The sequence below is a fragment of the Trichomycterus rosablanca genome, chromosome 17 (genome assembly GCF_030014385.1).
Source record: "Trichomycterus rosablanca isolate fTriRos1 chromosome 17, fTriRos1.hap1, whole genome shotgun sequence".
In the NCBI taxonomy this organism is placed as follows: Eukaryota; Metazoa; Chordata; class Actinopteri; order Siluriformes; family Trichomycteridae; genus Trichomycterus; species Trichomycterus rosablanca.
In genome coordinates, this window is record NC_086004.1 from 11,565,793 (window position 1) to 11,571,792 (window position 6,000).

Below are 6,000 nucleotides of genomic sequence, written 5' to 3' on the forward strand. Positions count from 1 at the left end.
TGGATACCGTGGCTCTTGATACATCACAAAGACTTGCTGTCTTGGTCACAGATGCGCCAGCAAGACGTGCACCAACAATTTGTCCTCTTTTGAACTCTGGTATGTCACCCATAATGTTGTGTGCATTGCAATATTTTGAGCAAAACTGTGCTCTTACCCTGCTAATTGAACCTTCACACTCTGCTCTTACTGGTGCAATGTGCAATTAATGAAGATTGGCCACCAGACTGGTCCAATTTAGCCATGAAACCTACCACACTAAAATGACAGGTGTTTCAGTTATTTTGTCCAACCCCTGTATACATATACTGTATAGATATATATATACATAAGCTATTACTGTTATAATAGTACCATCTTTATTAATAATAATAGTAATACAACAAATTACAACAACAAATTAGAAGTACAAGTGGTGTAAGTTCTAGGAAAAACAGCCCTAATCAGTCCAACAACATTAGGTTTGGCTCCCACGACTGTAGAAAGACTCGTTGTAGAGATTGATGGCAGAGGGTAAAAAAAGACCCCGAATGACACACTTCTCTGTGCCTTCACTGTTAAGTGGAGGGGGTGCGCGGCGTTCTCCAAGATTGTTAAAAGTTTATGAAGTGTCCTTCAAGTTCCACAACAGTATCCAAGTAATCCAGCTTAACTCTAATGACCGAGCCAGCCTTCTTGATTAATTTATTGAGTATGTTTTATGATTTCCATAGTTAAATTGTCACAATGCTTTAAAGGCAGCCACCTTACGAATATGTGTAGTATCAAGAAAAGAACAAATGTGGTAGATTTGTAACCTATATGTAGAGAAATGCAGGTATAGCTCAAGTAGGAACACCTTACTTTAAATGCATGAATGGAAAAAGGATGTCCATTTTAAAGGAAATTCCTTTGCACATCCTTTGGCGCAGAACAACAAGAAGTATAAAGTGTCACTAAGAAAAACAAACAGTAGATACCAAAGGTGCAGTGTGTGAGAGGTAACATGTATACCACACATTGTTTTAGTTTAAGTTTGTTAATATGAAAAAGCGTCAATTATTAGGTTGTTTTTCACAAGGTTAAGTTTTATATGATAAATGTTTATTACAACTCAGCTAGTTTATTGTGATTACATACGTGTATATATACACATGATCAAATATCTCAAAATGAACACATTTCAAAACAGATATGAGACAAAACTAATCTATAAAACTCATGTGGTCTTGAATTTCATAAGCCTCTGAAAACTATGCACCAGTGTGGAAAATATATAAGGACACACAACACCATTTTGCTGGTATAATCAATTGATACACTATATGAGCAAAAGTATTTGGACAGCTGACCATGAGCTTGTTGGACATCCTATTTCAAAAACAAACTGTATTAAAATACAGTGACCTCTGTGTGACCTTTTTAGCTATAATAACAGGCTCATCTAAGAAGGTTTCTGACAAGACATTAATGTATGTCTGTAGGAATTTGTGCTCAATGAGTGAAGGAGAACATTTGTATGGCAGGGCAATGATGTTGGTAAAAAAAAGCTTCTGGGGTACATTCATCCAAATCGACTCACATTTACATTTTCGGCATTTAACAGACGCCTTTATCCAAAGCAACTTACAATACAGTTACAGTACACAGTCTGAGCAATTGAGGGTAAAGGGCCTTGCTCAAGGGCCCAACAACAGCAACCCGGCAGTGATGGGGCTTGAACCAGCAACCTTCTGTATACTAGTCCAGTACCTTAACCACTAGGCTATGGCTTACAACTGTGACGAATTACAATCCAAGCAATTGAGGGTTAGGGGCCTTGCTCAACAGCCCAAAAGTTGTAACCTGGCTGTAGTGAGGCTTGAACCAGCAAGCCTTTGATTACTAGCTGTGTCTACCCTGGTAAGCAGTAGTCAGGAATGTCACACTCCATGCACTTGCCCAAAGCTCTCCCTAGTGAAGATCAGAAAAAGCAGGTAGTCATGCACTTACCCCATGAGGGCATTTGTAATAAGCCCCCAGCAAAATGCATGACCACTAGAAAGTCTGGAAAGAACAGACGGAAAGTATGAAAGCCGAGTCACCACCAGTACCAGCTACTCAATCCACCAGCAGAAGCTATCAAGACAAAAGACCAAAAGCAGGAAACTCCATGGTAACTGGAACAGCAACTTGAACTCAATATTAGAACGGGTGTCTATATACTTTTGACCATAGTGTGTACACAGCTGTAGCTGCAGCTGGGTTATAAGCTGGGATACAGCTGTTCAGTTCAGTTTTAAGACAAAGACAAAGAGTCCAGAGTAAGAAAATAGAAAGAAAATATAGGTGTAATGCAGTAAAGTGAATAGATCCCACAGGGCACATTTAGTTTTGTTATATATGTTGCAGGTCTCTACACTTTGTAAATAATTATTTTAAGTGTGAAGAGGAGCCTGACAGCCTGTTGTAGTCGGGGAATTAGTTCTGGCAAATATATGACATGAAAAGAAAGGAATATTTACTCATGGGGGAGAAATATATTGAAAGTGTAATAGAACTGTTGTGTCGGGTAAGTGCTCGGTAGACACTTAAATAAATATGACATACAGTTCTGCGGAGCTTCTTATCCCACAGCTTATTCCTGCGTGGTTTCTGGGAGCGAAATGAAAGCCTGGGAGGGGTAAGCTTCCTCAGACTGAAGAACAATAAGAAAGGAACACTTGACCGCCAGACTTCCTGAAAGTGACTCACGCTGCACTCTTGCTGTAATTACACCCTTTCATTCTAATAGCAAGGGCTCAACAATCTCAGGAGTGATGCCAGCAAAATAGCATGTATTACAGACTATAAGTTATGAAATTCCTTATCATTTTAGTGTGCCAAAAGGCCTGAAGATGTGCAACCACAAATCAGAAAAAGTTGGGACCGTATGAAAAATGCAATTAAATGAGTCACTGTGTTTTTAACATTTACTTTGACTTTTATTTCATTGCAGACAGTATGAACCCAACATATTTATTGTTTCTGTCTGGTAACTACATTTAATTTGTTAATATACATCCATTTGCATTGCTGCATTTCAGGCCTGCAACAGATTTAAAAAAAAGTTGGGACAGGGGCAATTTAGGGCTAGTAATGAGGTAAAAAAGCTAAAAAAAAAAAAATGATGTGATTTAAAATAGGTGAAGTCAACATGATTTTGTAGAAATGTAGTATCCACAGGTCTTTGAGAAGCACATATGGGCAGATAAACTCCTGTTTGTCAACAAATGTGTGAGAAAATTAACTAAATGTTCAAACTAATGTTCCTCAAAGAAAGATTGGAGAGGATTTGCATCTCTCCCTCTACAATGCATAATACAATGCTCAGCCATAACTCACTGTTCATTTTATCAGCTCCACTTACTACATAGAAGCACTTTGTAGTTCTACAATTACTGACTGTAGTCCATCTGTTGCTCTGCATGCTGTGTTAGCCCCCTTTCATGCTGTTCTTCGAAGGTCAGGACTCTCCCAGGACCACTACAGAGCAGGTATTATTTAGGTGGTGGATCATTCTCAGCACTGCAGTGACACTGACATGGTGGTGGTGTGTTAGTGTGTGTTGTGCTGGTATGAGTGGATAAGACACAGTAGCGCTGATGGAGTTTTTAAACACTTCACTGTCACTGCTGGACTGAGAATAGTCCAAACCAACCAAAAATATATCCAGCCAACAGCGCCCCGTGGTCAGCGTCCTGTGACCACTGATGAAGGTCTAGAAGATGACCAACTCAAACAGCAGCAATAGATGAGCGATCGTCTCTGACTTTACATCTACAAGGTGGACCAACTAGGTAGGAGTGTCTAGTAGAGTGGACACTGTATTTAAAAACTCCAGCAGCGCTGCTGTGTCTGATCCACTCATACCAGCACAACACACACTAACACACCACCACCATGTCACTGTCACTGCAGTGCTGAGAATGATCCACCACCCAAATAATACCTACTCTTTGGTGGTCCTGATCATTGAAGAACAGGGTGAAAGCAGGCTATAAAGTATGTAGAGAAACAGATGGACTACAGTCAGTACTTGTAGAACTTCAAAGTGCTTCTTTATGATAAGTGGAGCTGATAAACTGGAGAGTGAGTGTAAAAACAAGGAGGTGGTTTTAATGTTATGGCTGATCAGTGTATAATTAAACAATTCAAGGAATCGCTGATATAACCACATGACAAGGGATTCCTTTAGCAAATATTTGTCAAGCATGACAATAAGGAGTATTAAAACTTTACCATGCAAAAACAGCCTTATGTTAACCATGTCCAGAAGTGGCGTCTAGTTTTCTGGGCTGTGAGGAATCTGGGATGGACCATCACACAGTGGAATGTGTATTGTGATCAGATGAATCAGTATTCTGTCTGTAAAATGAAAAGTAATACTTAAAAAAAAATATGCTTATTGATCACAATAAAACATTTATAACAAGATGCCATGAACTGTGGTTTGTTGTTTCATTTATTTGTTATAAATCTTACAGAAGCACCTAAGGATGTTTTGTAAGCACTAAAACATTAATGCACAAATGCCACTTTGTTTTTCTGCATGTAAGTGGGTATATTTGTCTAGGTGTTACCTTTTGTTTACCTTTACCTGCAGATGATAGCTTTGTTTTGGGTCATCTTTGGGCTATTTTGTAAGTGCTTAGAACTTGTATATTTTATGAACATTGTATGTGGCAATGCTGAGGACTGGGTTAAGGAGTCATGAATACACTACAAGTACGAGGGATCTTCAAAAAGTTTTTGCACTTTGGAAACAGTGAGGGCAGGAGGAGAAGTAATTGGTCATCTGAGAGACTGAGAGAGCTTATAGTGAAGCAGTGGTGCATCAGTGGCTACGCGCTCAACCAAAAACAGTTTTTGCTGATGGCATTAAAAAGTTGGTACGACGCTGGAAAAATGCATCGCAAAGGAAGGTGACTGTGTAGAAAAGTGAAATTCTTAATAAGTAAAGTTAAAAAAGTGCAGAAACTTTTTGAAGAGCCCACGTATTTAGAATATGCAAGTTGGTGAATGCATGGTTTGTACACAATCACTTATGTAAATGCACTATCTGGCCAAAAGTTTGTGGACAATTCAATTATTTCAATTATACAAAAGAGATACATACTTTTAACTTGTAGCAACAATTTTGGAAAGGTTTTTTTTTTTTTTTTTTTGAGCATGACCGGGCACCTGTACTTAAAGCAAGATATACACTGATCAGCCATTACATTAAAACCACCTCCTTGTTTCTACACTCCCTGTCCATTTTATTAGCTCAACTTACCATATAGAAGCACTTTGAAGTTCTACAATTACTGACTGTAATCCATCTGTTTCTCTACATATCTTTTTAGCCTGCTTTTATCCTGTTCTTCAATGGTCAGGACCCCCAGAGGACCACCACAGAGCAGGTATTATTTAGGTGGTGGATGATTCTCAGCACTGCAGTGACACTGACATGTCATGTGTTTTAGAATTTCTGGCTTGGCTGCTCAAATGTAACTAGAGGCAAAAATTAGTCATCTTATTTTGGACGATAAAAAACTGTATCCTGCTAAAGTCTTATAAAATAAGCTGTGATCCTTATACAATTCCCCTCAAACTCCTGATTGGAGTTCAACAGAGACCACATAATAATGAAAAAACTGGCAACATGAAATCCTTTGACCTTTTCTGTGATTTGATTCTGATAATCAAGAGATAAAGCCGTTAGCTCCAGCTTTAGATCCGCCTACATGTACAATTCCCGATCGTTGAATCTGAAACGTGCTCTTGTAATTCTATTTTCACTGCCCTCTTATAGGTCAGGTCAATGGTTTGCAGATGCCAGCGCTGAGAATTAGATCAATTTGTGTAATAGAAAACAGATTTTTATGTATTTTCCCTTACTGGCTATGAAAATATGACATGATGCGCCTTCCCTCATAACATGCCTCATTTGTTTTAGTCAGCTGTAATGAATCTGTACAATGCAACTCAATTAACTCCATCCAATATTGTAGAGCAGGG